Below are 18652 nucleotides of genomic sequence, written 5' to 3' on the forward strand. Positions count from 1 at the left end.
GCTGTCACTGTGCCGGAACATTCAGGTGGCAGTTAATTCTGTTGATTGCTTTGATCTGATTGCCTTTGATCTTTGCTCTGATTACAGTTACAGATACACGCACACACACATGCGCGTAAGCGCGCACACTCCTCACACATGCATAAACATGCTTCAAACACACACACACACGCACACAAACACACACACACATTTTGAGGTTAAAGGTCATAGGTTGCTGTATAAATAAATACTTGAAAAGGAATGCTTGTTGTAGGTGTGATCCTTGTATATTATATAGTATTATAACATTACTAGTATTAATTGTTATAAATCTCTGAAGAATCTCATCATAGTGTACACACACCGGCAGTAGCCCCCGTGGCCCTTTCACAAAACATTAATTTTGACAAAACACTGATTGAACCCTAAAACCTCTAATGAATTTCTTTCTTTCTCAGATTCCTTACAGCTTCAGGTAGACAGTGATGTATTCATAGATGAAGGGAGTTGTCTTGTATTGATAATGGATGAGACAGACGGAGTCGAAGAGAAACACCAGTCACCAGGGAACCACGGCAACTTCTTTCAAGTCCAAAACACAACGAGTCTCTGCAGCTGCATCATGTGACATCACAGATATCAGACATGGCGATGCAGCACGTCAACCAATCCACAGGACGTATTAACCATCAATATCGAACACATGCAGTAAATCTGGAGTGATTTCAGCCTTGACTGGGGAACTTTCTCTTCTTTTGAGTTGTTTTCTTCTTCTTCTTCTTTTTTACCAGTAAAGGCCTTTTTAAAAAGTTGGTTGTAGGGATTTGGGTGTTTGAATTTCTCTCTCTGTCCTCTGTGACAGCTACACCACCACAGAAGAAGAAGAAGAAGATGTGCTGGCAGTTGACAAGAGAATCAAATCAAAGTAGCCTGGATGTGCCAGTCGGAGGAGTGAGTTGATGCTCCAGCACCTCCAGACTCCAGCTGAGTGTGTGCAGCGGGTTCATATCGAGTGTCACACACACATCCAACAATGTCTCTATGTTTTGGGTTTAACACCAGGGTGGATTAGAAGGAAATGGGCTCCTGGGCACAGAAATGAAAAGCCTCCATCGGATTCCTACATCGGAGCAAGACACAGATTTTGACATTTTTGTCGTGTTTCGTGTCTCTTTGTGGTCATTTTGTGTCACTTTGGTTGTTTTTGCTACTTTTTCACAGTGGTTGTGAGTTTCTTTGTGTCTTTGCAGCTGTATAGAGTTCTTAAACCCAGAAGTAAGTTCGCATTTAGCTCCATGGGGTCTAACCTCTCAAATATGGAAGAAATATCCTATCTCTATTCAAGAGTGTAGATTTCCAAATGTATGCCTGCTGATTTTTTTTGTCTTAACCCTCAAGGTTCTGAGCCGTTTTTGGCCGTTTTTGAATAATTTTGATTTTGCCCTTCATGTACCACATACCATTTTTCTAATATACCCATAATTGGTATCCATTTTTTCTTCACCTATGTGATCTGACAGTTATTTTCTCACTTTAACCTACTTTATCAACATATTGAGCCCAAAAATCACGAAATCCGAGTTGAAAAATTTTACTATTTACTACAATAAAAACCACAAATATGCTCAATGAACTGTTTTGGAACTTGAAAATGTAAACAACGGACACAAATATGAACATATAAAAAGGTAAAAATTTAAAATATATAATAAAACTATATACAAAAAAGTCCCATACTAGCTGCAACTCTTCAAAACAAACGAAATTACACAGACGCTCAAATATTACTGTCAAATTAAAACTATCATATCTTTGGTTTTACATGAGCTAGGAATGTCAAACAAAAACTAGGAGAAAGTTTTAAGTCTTTACTTTGGAGTGAATTTAATAGCAGCACTCCATGTGACCTCGTTTTTTTGTTAAACGGCACAAAATCTGATCAGGACACCACCATCATAGACACCAGAAGGTTAAAGAGATTTTTGTTGTAAGTTAACATCATCACACAAACTTTCTACACAAATGATGGAAATATTTTCAGAAAGCCCCCAAATGGCCCAACAAACCTGCCAAAACCTGAATCCTTGGTCCTTAAACTGAAGAAGACATACTGAAGAGATGTGTAAGGAAAGGTTGGTTCCACTATAAATAACCTACACTGCTAATCATTCATCATTTCATGTGTCAGTTAATCTGGAAAAAATAAAAAGACAAGTGCCAGAAATATATGGGGCTGGATAGAAGATGGAAATAGAGCAATTGTAGGGTATTGTAATTGTATTGTTGTGATAATTGTCAAGGTAGAAAATCACTAGGTTAGAATAATGACTGTTTTGATTTAGGAATTATTTGTGAAAACAGATTGTGGCAAGTGCACCTTCATCAAATTCAACTTCTTCAAATAAGAATTCTTCCAATTGTGCAACATTGTCTGGAAAGCACTTAAGAAATCTGCCTCGGCTCCAAATTGCTCGCTTCAAGGACGTTCAAAAAAGAAAAAATGTGACATTCAATTAACTTCTGGGAAACCATTTGTTGTCACTGTTCTTTGACAGAAAACCAATTTTAAACTTTTCTTTTCAGACTTATTCTTCTGTGAATTTGAAATTGCACCATTGTTCTCCTGGCCGCAAGCATTCAAAAAAAAAGAAGAAAAGAACACCCAAGAAATTCCAGAAATGATGTTATAAACTGTGGCCTGAGATTCAGATGTGGGCTCTGTTTTTGTGACACAGTGCCACGTTGCAAGACCAAGACATCAAAACTTTTATTTTTTTGTCACCAGAAACCGGTGGAACATGGACGCCATTGAGAGTAATTGTCCTAATTGCTATTGGGGGCATTATTATAATCAATACATTGTTAAAATAGTAACTGAATGATTATAATAATGGTTAAATGGATGCAATAGAAGACACAAATAAACCAAAGCAAGCTATTAATTGTATGAAAACACTGATGATGGGCATTGATGAAGTTGTACTTTGGGGGAACATAAGATAGGGTATGTCAAAAGTAAAGAACCATAGTTATAGACCATGAAATTATCCTTTACATACAATATTTAAGCCTTATTCAGATTGCTTGATTCAATTCAGTCAACATTTTTCCATCCAGCTAGATCTACAGGTGTTGTGTAGTTGAATCGAACCATCATGACAAGTTGCCATCAGTAATGGGACACCACAGGGGTCTATCCTGGACCCACTACTATTTACATTAAACAATAATTTAATGCATTATACCTAATTGGTACATTAAAGCCCATTTTTATGCTGATGACAGTATTGTGTAAGCCACTAATTCTACTCCCACATTTGACTCCCGAACTAGAATAAAGACCAAGGCATATAAACTTTTCTTTTTAATTTTTTGTCACCACCCCCAATGGCATCACTGTTGCACCAACCCTCCTACCAGTGGCAATAATTGTCCCAATTGCCATCGGGGGCATTAATGTAATGGGAAAATTGTTAAAATAGTACATAAATGGTTATAATAATGGAAAAATGGATGAAATAGATAGAATAAAGGTAAATGAACAAATAAACCAAAGCTATTAATTGTATTAAAACATTGATGTGGGGATATGTAAGATAATTCAATTTGGTCAACATTTTTCCATCCAGCTAGATCTAAGGGTGTTATTTAGTTAAATTGAACCCTCCCGCCAAGCTATCAGTAATGGGGCACTACATGGGTCTGTTCTGGGCCCACTAATATTTACATTACACAATAATGTAAATGCATTTTACGTAATTGGTACATTAAAACCAACTTTTATGCTGATGACAATATTGTGTATGCTGCTAATTCTACTCCCACACTAGACTCCCAAACTAGAATAAAGACCAAGGCATATAAACTTAATAAATAAACCTAATTTAATGCATTATATGTAATTGGTACATTAAAGTCCATTTTTATGCTGATGACGATATTGTGTATGCTGCTAATTTTACTCCCACCTACACTCTGACTCCAGTCTACCGTTGATGCTTTCCACTCACCACTTACTAATCCTACACTTATTTTAGATGCAGACAAGTCTAAGTACATGGTATTTTCTTTGACCTTCCTGCCATTAAGACTTTCACTTATGCCCATATAACTCTCAGTGACTCAGAGAAATACTTTGCCATTACAGTAGACTATCATCAAGATTTTTTCCACCCAAAAAATTCAAAGATGACATGAGGTTTTTGGCAGCAAATGAAAGGCTGTCTGTCTTGTCTAAAAAGTAAAACCGTTGTGCAGTCAGAGTTTATGTCTGTACTTGACAATAGAGACACTGTCTCCATTGTTAAGTACACTGTCCTGTCATGCTGCCAGTTCATCACTTAACCCTCTGGAGTCCATGAAAGCGCCGGAGCATGACAACTCATGACGTTACAATGTAAAAAACTAAGCAGCATGGAGCCCTGCTGTCAGCTTCACTCTAAAGTTTTGGCTTTTACACAAGTCTCCATGTTACATTTAGCACATCAACTCTTTTTCAGCAAAGGTAAAAACCACCTCGACCAAGTGTAACATGATATTACTGTTTGTTGTAAGTTTTTGCAGAGATTTTATTGAATTTTGCAGTGTGCATTCAGCATGTTTAATGCAACCTTTTGTGCTTCATGTTTTTTGTGTGTTTTTATGTGTTTTATGTTTGTTTTTTAAGTAGGTTTTTTGCCATTTTTTGTGTACACAGTCCATAGACACTCTTAAAAAAGGGACTAAAAACATTCCTTTTTAGCAAAACATTTGGTTCCTCCCATCTAGATGGTTTTTAGATTATGTATGTATGTTTTCTGTATTTAGCTGTTTTTTCCTTTTTTATCCTTTTTATTATTAGACTGTTATGCTTTTAACCTGTAGCACTTTGAGATTTCCTGTAATGTAAAGTGCAATACAAATAAAATATATTATTATTATTTTTATTATTATTATTATTATTATTATTATTATTAGTCATTTTTGTGTATTTTTTGTGTTTTTATGTATTTATTATGATGTGTGTATGTTTTTTGTAATTTCTTTGTGTGTTTTATGTTTTTTTTGTGTGTGTGGTTTTTGTATTTTTTTGTGTTCAAAATGTTGATCCAGTTAGTCAAAATGACAAAATAATAATCAGGTGAGGTTGTGTTGAAAAAAATGATACCAACATCTTTTAAGTCGTTTATACAGGCAGAATGAAAAATAGTGAAAACCCTTCAAAATCGCCCCAAACTCAAACAAAGGGTTAATAAAGTGGGTTAAAGTGAAAAAAATAATAGTCACATCATGCTGAAGTTGTGCTAAGAAAATACCAAATACCAAACATGGGTATAGTAAATATTATGAGGTATATCAGACCCCAAACGGGTTAAATCACATCGCTGTGACAACTCTCATACTTATCAGTGATTTCTAATCCAAAGTTACAAAAGAAACCTGGTTTGTGAGTGACAGTATGGCCCTTCAGCTGTTTCACAATAGAAGAAACAGTCGAGCGCAAATGCCAAACAGGCATAGAAATTATGAATGCCACAGCATGCTCACCTGAAAAAATGTAATTTTGCTGGCAAAAAATATATTTTTTTGTGCACTGTCACAAAAATAGAGCCCATTGAAGCCTTTTAGCAAACAAGGACAGACAAGAGTTCTGTTTACATGCTTGACATACTCCAATGTGCCAATGAACTGCCTGTTAGCAGGAAAACTACATCAAATATGAACATTTAATTCCTTCTTTTTATATCAGAGAAATTAAAGTAGTTCTGAATAAAAGCTTGACGGAAGGAATTATCACAATACAGTCGACATGCACAAAACAAAGAAGGAACATGCAGCAAGATGCTTGTGGATTTGACAGTAATTTCCATTAAATGTGTTTGCAAAATGACAATGCATTTTGCAAACACATTCAATGGAAATTACTTAATGTAAACATAAATGTTGATCCACAAAAAAGGGTTTGAATGTTTACATTTGGATTGAAATGTCATCATTATTTCTGTTGTATGGAACGAGTGAAATGTAGTGTTTTTTAGGTCTTTTGTGTCTTTTTAAGTCCTTCTGTGTCTATTTTGGTCATTTTGTGTGTTTTTAGTTGTTTTGTGTCCTCTTTTGGGTTTGTTTTTTTGTCTTTTTTTCTTTTTTGCTCATTTTGTGTGTTTTTAGTTATTTAGTGTCTTCTTTTGGGTTTGTTTTTTAGTCATTTTGTGTCTTTTTTTGCTAATTTTGTGTCTTTTTTTGCTAATTTTGTGTCTTTTTTTAGTCATTTTGAATCTTTTTTTTAACTTTCAAAACACTATCATGCTCAATAAAGAACTTCAAATGTTGCAAATGTGAACAATTAGAGTAATGAAAGCAGTTCTGAATAAAAGCTTGACAGAAAGAATAATCACAATACAGTCGACATACACAAAACAAAGAAGGAATTTGACAGTAATTTCCATTAAATGTGTTTGCAAAATGCATTGTATAAATGTTGATCCACAAAAAAGGGTTTGAATGTTTACATTTGGAATTGAAATGTCATCATTATTTCTGTTGTATGTTTCTGTTGTATTACGAGTGAAATGCCTTTCAGATGTTTTATTAACAAGCATGTAATTTAAATGTGTGATGTGTCAGAGGAGACACGGAGGAGAAAAATGTGTTTGTGTGGACGAAAACACACAAAGGGAGAAGACGGGAGTGTAAAAACGAGGCGAGGAAGTAGAGCACATTGTTACCACAGCGACCGTCTGCAAAATGACAGCTGGTTTCTCCTGCTCAGAGCAGATCCAGAGATATGTGTGTGTGTGTGTGTGTGTGTGTGTGTGTGTGTGTACAGTATACTCTGTCTACCATATCCAGACTGATCCTTGATCCTTGATTTTTAAGGCCGATAAAAATATTTCACATATTGTCAAATCTTTAAATCAGCCTTAAAAATCAAGGAAAACATTTTGTAATGAAGCTAGGACTGAGTAAAGATGTTTTTTAACGATTACTTTTATAATCAAAGATGTGTGTTAGAGTTAATATTAAACTGTCCATTTTAAACAGGAGACAGTATGTTTAATTACTATAAACAAACAAATTAAAAATGTTATAATAAAGTTTACTTGAGAAAAAATATGAAGGAAAATGCTGCAAATAAAAAATCTATAGTGCACAATCAAACCCTCCCGCCAAGTTGCCATCAGTAATGGGACACCACATGGGTCTATTCTTGGCCCACTACTATTGTCATTACACAATAATGTAAATGCATTATACCGAATTGGTATATTAAAGCCAAGTTTTATGCTGTTGACAATATTGTGTATGCTGCTAATTCTACTCCCACTTACACTCCAGTCACCACTTACTAATCCTACACTTGTTTAAAATGCAGACAAATCTACACTGTAAAACCCAGCTAGTTGTTTCAGCTCAAATATTTGAGTGTCCATGCTGCCAAATAATTTTATGTCAGGACAACAAAGATAATGGAGTTAATTCAAATGAATCTTGCTATTTGACGCAATATTTTGGGTTAAAATGACTTTTTGCACAAATCTTTGTTGTATTGTAAAGGAAAAATTAGTTATAATGTCAAACAAGCAACTTTGGGGTTTACAGTGTAAGTACATGGTATTTTCTTTGATCCTGTAATCACATCAAAGCATCAAAGGCTTTGCGGTCGACCAATCAGAGCAGAGCAATCAACAGAATTAACAGCTGTGGAATCTTCTAGCACAGTGACAGCAGCCAGAGGTGGACAGACTAGAATTTCTGGCCTTGAACAGAAAGCATTTTTGGCAAAACCATAATACCTATCATTGATCCGACTTCACTTTGAGCGTCCCGAGTTCTTCCTGAACGTCTACATATGTTTTTTTTTCCAGAAAAATGAAAAAATAGCTTTGTTAGAGCGATCTAAAAAAACTGTTCCATCTCCCTTTTTCAGAAATCTTCCTGCGTTTTTAATATGGGACCCAATGAGGCTGTTGGTGGTGTTGGTGGATTATCTGTGCGTCCTACGCCCAAACTATAACTCTGACAGCTTTACCAGAGGATTGTGAGGGAGAAGACTAATTTTCATACGTTTCTATGTATAAATTATTTCTGTAGAGTGAAATTTGCGGCCTGGGGCGCAGTTTTCAAATTTATTTTTCGACAATTTTTTCTCTCCCTCTACACTCTGAGCGATGACATCACACACTGTGACACGAACATTCCGTGCAATACACACCCATTATAATCTCAGAATTTCTCCAAAAATGATCATGGTCATTGAACAGGGACTGATAAAAAACTATATGACCTATCGAAACGTGGATTAATACACCGATACACAAGACTTGTGTCTACTGTTTAAAGTTTAAATGGAGTCTCTAGCTGAAATTATGCCGGAGAAGTAGACGTCTGAAAATCTCCAATTATTGTTCTTTTTCGCTCATTTTTTTCCGGCTGTCCCATTCACTTCAATGCAAAATTTTGGGCAATTTGGGCAAATTCGTATTCTGTAAAGAAAAGTAATAGCACACCGATCCCGATCACACGACACGATCAAACCCATTATTGTCCAGAACTATCAGCCAGCATGTATCTGTGTGTCTATGTGGCTCTGATGATTCTGTACATGCATGATGGAGATGGGAGTGGGAGGGGGGAGAGGGGGAGGGGCAACTAATTCAATCAGCCTCCCCTCCCTCAGTATGACATCATATCCTCTCTGTCCTCCCTCCGTCTCATTACTGCATCCTCCATCAGCCGCCCAGCACTCCACCCTCCATCGCTTTATCCTGCTCATTTTATGTCTTTTTAGTTATTTTGTGTCTTATGTTGTGTCTTTTTGTAGTCATTTTGTGTCTTTTTGTGTCTTTTGTGTCTTTTTTAGTCCTTCTGTGTCTTTTTTTGGTCATTTTGTCTTCTCATTTTGTGTCTTTTTGAGTTATTTTGTGTATTTTTTGGTCATTTTGTGTCTTTATTGGTCATTTTGTGTCTTTTTTTAGTATTTTTGGGTCTTTTGTGTATTTTCTCGTCCTGTGTTTTTTTTTGTTCATTGTATGTTTTTTTAGTTATTTTGTGTCTTTTTTGGTCATTTTGTGTCTTTTTGAGTTATTTTGTGTCTTCTCTTGTGTCTTTTGGGTCTTTTGTTTCTTTTTTAGTCCTTCTGTGTCTTATTTGGTCATGTTGTGCCTTTTAAGTTATTTTGTGTCTTCTTTTGGGTTTGTTTATTTTTTTGTCATTTTGTCTTGTCATTTTGTGTCTTTTTTTTAGTCCTTTAGTCCAACATAAAATGTGAGTTTGAATCTTTTTTTTCTACTTTCAAAACACTATCATGCTCAATAAAGAATTTCAAATGTGTCAAATGTGAACAAAGGTGTCAAATCTAACATATAAGAGGGTTCCATCCATTGCTATCATTTTTTTTGTGTCTTTTATGGTCATTTTGTGTCTTTTTTTGTTCATTTTGTGTCTTTTTTGGTCATTTTGTGTCTTTTTTTCATCATTTTGTGTCTTTTTTTGGTCATTTTGTGTCTTTTACAGTAGGGCTCCACGCTGCTTTGTTTTCTAGTTTGGATGTCATCAACAAGTCTGGATTATTTGGAGCTTTTAGAGACTCCATCGCTTTCTCCATTTCACCTCCGCCCCTTTCTTTCTTTCTTTCTTTCTTTCCTTCCTTCCTCCTCTCTCCCTCCTCCTCTTCCTCTCTCCTCTTCCTCCTCTCTCCTTCCTGGAGGATTAGCGGGTCCAGATCAGGGAGTGTGCTCCGACCTCTGTTTCCTCTGATAATGGGGACTGGGAGCTGGTTTCTCTGTGACACCTACAGGGACTCCATTAAATCAATCCTGAACCAGAATCCTGTGAGGCCGACCCCCCTCCAGCTCCTGCACCGAGCCGTTCCTCCTCTAATCCTCCACATTCACAAGGAGCAGGCTCACATTATATAGGTGACGTATGAAAACACTCTGACGGCTGTGTGATATTAGAAAGAAAAACTGCTGAGCATCAGAACTGTGACATGAATCAGAGCACACATGACGTCCTGCTGCCTCAGGAGGAGAAGACATGAAACCGACTTCAAGAACACCGAGTCTTTGGCTGCTAGGGGCTGGTCATTTAGTGTGTCTTCTTTTTGTGTGTCTTCTTTTTTAGTCATTTTGGGTCTTTTTCGGTCATTTTGTGTTGTCTTTTGTGTGTCTTTTTTTAGTTCTTCTGTGTCTTTTTTGATCATTTTGTGTTTTTTTAAGTCATTTTGTTTCTTCTTTTGTTTTGTGTTTTTGTCATTTTGTGTCTTTTTTTGGTAATATTGTGGCTTTTTTGGCCATTTTGTGTCTTTTTAAGTCATTTTGTGTCTTTTTTTAAGTATTTTTTTTTCTGTCATTTTGTGTCTTTTTTGAAGTATTTTTTTCTGTCATTTTGTGTCTTTTTTTGTCATTTTGTGTCTTTTTTTTCTGTCATTTTGTTCTTTTTTTGTCATTTTGTGTCTTTTTTCTGTCATTTTGTGTCTTTTTTTAAGTAATTTTTTTTCTGTCATTTTGTGTCTTTTTTTGGTCATTTTGTGTCTTTTTAAAGTAATTTAGTTTTTTTTATGTCATTTTGTGTCTTTTTTTTTTTTAGCAATTTGGTGTCTTTTTTTGGTCATTTTGTGTCTTTTTAAAGTAATTTAGTTTTTTTTTTATGTCATTTTGTGTCTTTTTTTTTTTTTTTAGCAATTTTGTGTCTTTTTTTGGTCATTTTGTGTCTTTTTTGGTTATTTTGTGTCTTTTTTGGTCATTGTGTTTCTTTTTAAAGTAATTCAGTTATTTTTAATGTCATTTTGTGTCTTTTTTTTTTTTTAGCAATTTTGTGTCTTTTTTTGGTCATTTTGTGTCTTTTTTGGTTATTTTGTGTCTTTTTTGGTCATTGTGTTTCTTTTTAAAGTAATTTAGTTATTTTTAAGTCATTTCTTGTCTTTTTTTTTTGTAATTTTGTGTCTTTTTTTGGTCATTTTGCCTCCAGCAGCCCCCAGGTAATTTGAGTTTGAGCCCCTGCTTTAGATCCATGTTGTGCATCAAAGGGTTAACATCCTCCTGATTCTTGTCTCAAGGAAAATGAAATTATTTCCTCCCTTGCAAGAAATACAATGATTTATTGAATTTACATCATGTTTTTACCAGATCCCTGTTCTGACTTGTATTATAGATGTATACCTCCACTCTTCCTAAGTATTTCAAATGTCATAAGGCAGGTAAACTAGTTGGCATTTAGAGTAAAAAAAGTATTTTCCTCTAAAACGATTCAGTCACAGTCCATCAGAGAGGTTGTAGAGGAGGTGAGAATATAAAATGCCATCTTTTTCTCCTGTGTCGGACAAAGTTAATCAACAAAGAAGGTCTGCACCTTTAAAACCCAGAGCTACAAAGCTGCAAGCAGAAAAATTCATTATTCTATTACAGTAAATCCTGAACGTTTCCTTTGAGCTTATCACATATTTCTTGCCGAGCTGTGGTGAGTCTCAGCGGGGAGACGCTCCTCTGCCTCAAGCTGTTTATCTTTCAATTCTCACTATTTTACCAGGAGATTACTTCTAGTGTTGTGAGAACAGGAACATAATCTCTGAACCAAAAATAAAGTTGGAACGGCACAAAGCATCTCCTCTTCTAAAGCACACATTTAATCTTCTATTTAGGCTTGAAAGCCTTTTTTTTTAAATCAGGAAACTGAAATTATCTGCCAAAGGAACAGTTGTTCTGTCTTTAGTTTTATAGAATTTTCTGACTTCATGTGAAAGCACAAGGAGAGCAGAGACAGAGCGTCTATTTTTAACATATAAATACCTTCTAATGCACAACATGGGTCTAAAATGACCTTGTGTATTAGAAGAGTAGTGACACAAAAAGTGATTCACTAAATGAACAATTTGAGTAGTTGTGTAACTATGTTTGTCTTATTTGAAGGTTTGACCAAAAAAGCCAAAAAAAAAAGACACAAAATGACGCAAAAAACACAAAATGACCACAAAAACACACAAAATGACAACAAAAAGACACAAAATTACTAAAAAAAGACACAAAATGACTAAAAAGACACAAAATGACTAAAAAAGACACAAAATGACAAAAAAAAGACACCAAATGACCAAAAAAAGACACAAAATGACCAAAAAAGACACAAAATGACTAAAAAGATACAAAATTACTAAAAAAAGACACAAAATGACAAAAAAAGACACTCTTTTTTAGTAATTCTGTGTTTTGTTTTGGTCATTTTGTGTCTTTTTTAAGTAATTTAGTTTTTGTCTGTCATTTTGTGTGTTTTAAAATAATTTTGTCTTTTTTTGGTCATTTTGTGTCTTTTTTTAGTCATTTTGTGTCTTATTTTAAATCATTTTGTGTCTTTTTTTAAATCATTTTGTGTCTTATTTTAAATCATTTTGTGTCTTTTTTTAAATCATTTTGTGGGGTTTTTTTGTTGTAAATTTGTGTATTTTTCTAATAATTTTGTGTCTTTTTTTTATCTTTTTGTGTCTTTTTTTGGTAATTTTGTGTCTTTTTTATATAATTTAGTTTTTACTTCATTTTGTGTCTTTTTTAAAGTAATTTTGTCTCTTTTTTGATCATTTTGTGTCTTTTTAAGTAATTTAGTTATTTTTCTGTCATTTCGTGTCTTTTTTTTTGTCATTTTGTGTCTTTTTTTTACTAATTTTGGTCATTTGAGTCTGAGCCCCCTGCTTTAGCCCCATGTTATTTATCAAAGGGTTAATACCTCCTGATTCTTGGCTGAAGGAAAATGAAATCATTCTTTTTTAGCCTCTAAGGTGAGAGTAAAGCAGCACCATGTGGACGTCAGACTCATCTCACACTTGTCCATCAGCGGAGACCAACGCCATGCTAATGATGATGTCAGGCCCGTCGCCATGGCAACAGCCTGCTGCTGCAGACATGTGTGCATGTGTGGTGTTAGTGAAGGCCGTGGGTCCTCTGAGACGTGACTCCATGTGAGAGGACAGACTACCTGTAACACTTAAACCATCAAAGATTATTATTAATCCAGTGACTCATCCATTCAACAGCACATCCTGACCTTCAGAGGCACAAACACACTATCAGTCATTAAGTTATTGCTTCACAAGGGAATTTAAACTAAACGTCTCCATATATAGCAGGCATGGTGCAAAAATCACTATTCACATCCTGAAATAACTAAACCTTTTTCTCCTTTTTCCTCCTTTCGCAGCTCAGCTTAGGTTGCAGAGGTACTGATCCACTTCTGATGTTTATTTTGTGTCTTTTTTTGGTAATTTTGTGTTTTTTTAATTCATTTAGCGTCTTTTTTAATACTTTTTTTGTGGTAATTTTACGTCTTTTTTAGTAATTTTGTGGGTTTTTTTGGTCATTTTGTGTTTTTTTTTTTATAATGTTGTCTTTTTTTGGTAATTTTGTGTCTTTTTTTGTAATTCGGTGTCCTTTTTGGTAATTTTACGTCTTTTTTAGTAATTTTATGTTTTTTTTTATAATGTGTCTTTTTTTGGTAATTTTTTGTCTTTTTAAAATAATTTTGTGCCTTTTTTTAATACCTTTTTTTGTCTTTTTTTAATAATTTTGTGGGTTTTTTTTGGTAATTTTGTGTCTTTTTTGGGTCATTTTGTGTCCTATTTTGGTAATTTTTTTGTCTTTTTTAGTAATTTTGTGTTGGTTTTTTTTGGTCATTTTGTGTCCTTTTTAAATAATTTTGTGTCTTTTATAATAATGTGTCTTTTTTTGTTAATTTGGTGTCTTTTTTCAATAATTTTGTTTTTTTCTGTCATTTTGTGTCTTTTTTTAAGTAATTTAGCGTTTCTTCAGTCATTTTGTGTTTTTATAGCCCTTTACTTTCACTCTGTGAGGATTTTCTCTGCTGCTTTTTTGAATAAAGAGACTTTAAGTTCACCTGCTCTGCATCTGAGTCCTGACAGGTTCTTAACAAACCAACAGACAACAAGCAAAACATGGAACAAAATAAATGCAAACTGTAAATCAAGAACTTCCTGATCAACTTCCTTGTTCAATCTGACTTACTGTAGCTGTGAAGACAGTTTCCCTGTGCTTTAGGGGACCACTAACACCCCTAACACCACTAACAGCCTCTCAGGTGCGCTCACCTTCAGTTTTAAATCCAGATAAAGTAGTCTGGGTAATCTGGATCAGCTGCTGGCTTGTTTACAACACCTGCTCCTGTTTCTCCTCCCAGCTGATCCTCGTAGTGCTGCTCTGTTCCTCACCAATATGATTTTTTGTCTGTATAATGTTTCCCAAAACGAGACCCAAGTTGTAATAAACCTAAATTGTCCTTTAGGGGCCATTTAGAGATTTCTTTCCGTGTTAACTTAAAACAAAACTGCAAAGTCTACCTGAGGTTTATAGAGCTGAGACTCACCGACAGGCTGTAAATTAACTCATTACACAGAAATATAAGAAGACAGGAAGCAAAGAGAGAGTGTGTTCACTGTAAAAAAGGTGTTTAGTCTAAAAACCAGATCAAACAGTAAATCTAAAGGTCTAAAACCAGATCAAACAGTAAATCTAAAGGTCTAAAACCAGATCAAACAGTAAATCTAAAGGTCTAAAACCAGATCAAACAGTAAATCTAAAGGTCTAAAACCAGATCAAACAGTAAATCTAAAGGTCTAAACCAGATCAAACAGTAAATCTAAAGGTCTAAAACCAGATCAAACAGTAAATCTAAAGGTCTAAAACCAGATCAAACAGTAAATCTAAAGGTCTAAAACCAGATCAAACAGTAAATCTGAGGGAAATGATCTTGCTGCATGGACAGATAATTTACCTTGACAAGATTTATTAAATTAAGATTATTAAATCTAGAAATAAGCATGTTGAACACTTAAAATAAGAAATTAACTCTTAAAACCAGATAAATTATCTAACACTTCTAAATCTAAAGTTTTTTTTTATCTTGGTAAGAACCAAATAATTGTCAGGTCACACAGCTTTAATTTATCTATTTTGCAATTTTCTTGTCTTTTTTGGTCATTTTGTGACCAAAAGAAGATGTAAAAAGACACAAAATTACCAAAAAAAGAAACAAAAAAGACACAAAAAGACCAAAAAAATAAACAAAAACGACACAAAAAGACAAAAAAAGACACAAAAAAAGAAACAAAAAAAGAAACAAAAAGATGTAAAATCACAAAAAAAGACATAAATAGACAAAAAAATACCCAAAAAACATACAAAAAGACAAAAAAAACCCCACCAAAAACGTATTGTTATCTTGGTAAGAACCAAATAATCATCAGGTCACTCTGCTCGGGCCAGTTCATCACTGCTGGCAGCTTTAATTTATCTGGTTTTAAGAGTTAATTTCTTATTTTAAGTGTTCAACATGCTTTTTTCTAGATTTAATAATCTTAATTTAATAAATCTTGTCAAGGTAAATTATCTGTCCATGCAGCAAGATCATTTCCCTCAGATTTACTGTTTGATCTGGTTTTAGACCTTTAGATTTACTGTTTGATCTGGTTTTAGACCTTTAGATTTACTGTTTGATCTGGTTTTAGACCTTTAGATTTACTGTTTGATCTGGTTTTAGACCTTTAGATTTACTGTTTGATCTGGTTTTAGACCTTTAGATTTACTGTTTGATCTGGTTTTAGACCTTTAGATTTACTGTTTGATCTGGTTTTAGACCTTCAGATTTACTGTTTGATCTGGTTTTAGACATTTAGATTTACTGTTTGATCTGGTTTTAGACCTTTAGATTTACTGTTTGATCTGGTTTTAGACCTTTAGATTTACTGTTTGATCTGGTTTTAGACCTTTAGATTTACTGTTTGATCTGGTTTTAGACCTTTAGATTTACTGTTTGATCTGGTTTTAGACCTTTAGATTTACTGTTTGATCTGGTTTTAGACCTTTAGATTTACTGTTTGATCTGGTTTTAGACCTTTAGATTTACTGTTTGATCTGGTTTTAGACCTTTAGATTTACTGTTTATCTGGTTTTTAGACTAAACACATTTTTTACAGTGTGTGTGTGTGTGTGTGTGTGTGTGTGTGTGGCCTTTGATAATCTGCAGCCAGCCCAGAATCATGAGGTGTTGCAGCCATTAGAAGACATGCAGCTCCAGCTGAGACAGATATCAAAGGGCCCCGGTCGGGGCCCAGTGGGGCCCCTGGCTGCTCTGCAGCGACCTGCTGCGTGGACACGTCTGTCAGCAGCGCCACGCCGCGCCGGATCACACGGGGAGGAGGTGAGGAGGTGAAGAGATGGATAGAGGAGAGGAGGAGGAGAGGATGTGTGTCTACATGTTGGACAGTAGAGGTCGGCCGTATCGTATCAGTCACCATTATACCGGTATATTTTTTTATGAGTAAAAAAATGCATATTGAGATATTGGCAACATTCTATGGACTGAAATATGAAATATGTGCCACCAGAAACTGAATTTGAATCATTTATATTTGAATTTGAATTGCTTAACTTGAATAATTGCATTAAAAAACTGAATTTGAATCACATCATTTCAATTTGTATTGTTCAATTTGAATCATTGCATTGAAAAACTGAATCTGAATTGCAATTTGAAATTGAATGTATTAGTTTGGAACTGAACATTCAGTTCTCACAATTCAAATTCAGTTCATGAAATTCAATTTAAATTTTCTGCAACGAACATCCGGGTAGTTGAGGCAGAGCAATCGAGCGCAGAAAACGGAGCTGCTGATTGGCCGAAGAGGCGCTCTGTGTATCTGGGCTCGATTGCTTTTGCCTCAACTACCCGGATGTATATTGCAGAAAATTCAAATTAGCAATACAAATTCAAATTATGTGATTCAAATTCAGTTTTGTAATGCAATTATTCAAGTTAAGCAATTCAAATTAAAATATAAACAATTAAAATTCAGTTTCTGGTGGCAACTCAGCACATAGCATTCCTCCTTGTTGCCGTAGTGACTAAGGGTTTCCATTAATCACAGAGACTGTGGAGCTCCAGAGTCTCTATGTGCTGCTCTATCGTCCCATTTCAACCTACTGAGTTATAATATAAAGTTATTATGTGATGTGTCTTTGCTCAGCAGAGTGTCTGTCACCTGTCAGTCTAAGCCCCGCCCACCTCTCTACACCGAGCTGTCCTCCTACCTGTCTGTCTCAGTCCCGTCCCCACATCATCTCTACATGTGCTGAACTAAATCCTATCAACCTGTCCGGGCCGCCAGAGGTCCAAACGGTCCAAACACACTGTTGCATTATGCCGTTTGTTAGCTGCGAGCTAACATTAGCTAACAATACACTGAGCTGCCGTGCCTACCTGTCTGTAATGTATCAGTCCCGTCCCCACATCATCTCTGTGTGTGTGTCTGTGTGCACGAGCCGAACTAAATCCGTCAGAGGTCCAAACACACTGTTGCAGTATGCCGGTCGTTAGCCGCAAGCTAACATTAGCTAACAGTTATTCATTCATTCATTCATCGCTTATCGACACTCGGGTCGCGGGGGGCTGGAGCAACATGATCTCACAGAAATCCGTGAAATAGCCACGGATTTCGCTTAACTCAAAATCCGTGGAATAGCCACGGAATCACTCAAATTTCCGTGAAACTGACACGGATTTCGCTACAATACAAGTTAATGACAGTCATATCCCGTGGCTATTCCAACATACAAAGCTATTATGTACATTCACTGAGTGAATATTTAGAAAATAAAACATATATTTCTCGCTACAAATGTGATCAAAATCCATTTTTATGCAGAAGCTAAGTCAAAATATTGATTTTTCACTAAAAATGAGAGAACTGTCCGCCATGTTTTTTGTTCTGACCGCTGGGACCTTGAAAGTCACGTGACTTGGAACAAACCAATAGGAACAAATATCCATGGAATAGCCACGGGATATGACTGTCATTAACTTGCATTGTAGCAAAATCCGTGTCAGTTTCACAGAAATTTGAGCGATTCCGTGGCTATTCCACGGACTTTGAGTTAAGCGAAATCCGTGGCTATTTCACGGATTTCTGTGAGACCAGGTTGGCTGGAGCCTATCCCAGCTGACATTGGGCGAGAGGCGGGCTCTCTATGTGCTGCAATGTAAATACCGTATTTCCTCAAATAGTAGCCGGGGCTTCTATTAATAAAAAGTCAGTTTGAGACCCGGCTAATAATAGGGGCAGGCTGTTATTTGAAGGAGGCTTTTATTAAAAAAAGAAAATCAGAGCAGCTCTGACCGTCACTTTTTAGAGTGTTTTACACAGCGCATTGTAGCCAGTTACCAGGATGTCGGCCATATTGGAAGTACTGGGATGTAAACAAACAATGAACAGCTGAATGTTCATTTGAAGCAGGATTTAAAATGTCTAAACTACTAAAAAGCCCAGAAGAACGTGTGTAAACGGCTCGACTTTACAGAGAATGACTAGGACAGCAGGAGAAACAACCATATTTACCTACAGGACTAACTCGTGGGGACAAACTTCTAAATACAGGTGTTGTGTCCATTTTATTTGTGTCTTTTGTGTTTAGCCGAACCATTTTCGTCATTCTGTGTCTTTTTTTAGTCATTTTGTGTCATTTTTTTGTCATTTTAGGTCATTTTTTAGTCATTTTGTGTCTTTTTCGGTCATTTTGTGTCTTTTTTGTGTCTTTTTTGGTCATTTTGTGTCTGTTTTGGTCATTTTGTGACTTTATTTAGTAATTTTGTGTCATTTTTTTGTCATTTAAGGTTAGGCCTTGTAGAGAGAACTGTT

General features: G+C 35.3%; 1 protein-coding gene across 1 annotated transcript in view; it reads right to left on the reverse strand.

Moving 5' to 3' along the window:
• Positions 1 to 18652, reverse strand: part of cacna1bb (calcium channel, voltage-dependent, N type, alpha 1B subunit, b) — a 336559-nt gene that overhangs the window by 142995 nt on the left and 174912 nt on the right. The window lies entirely within an intron of this gene.

The sequence above is a fragment of the Centropristis striata genome, chromosome 19, assembly GCF_030273125.1.
Source record: "Centropristis striata isolate RG_2023a ecotype Rhode Island chromosome 19, C.striata_1.0, whole genome shotgun sequence".
In the NCBI taxonomy this organism is placed as follows: Eukaryota; Metazoa; Chordata; class Actinopteri; order Perciformes; family Serranidae; genus Centropristis; species Centropristis striata.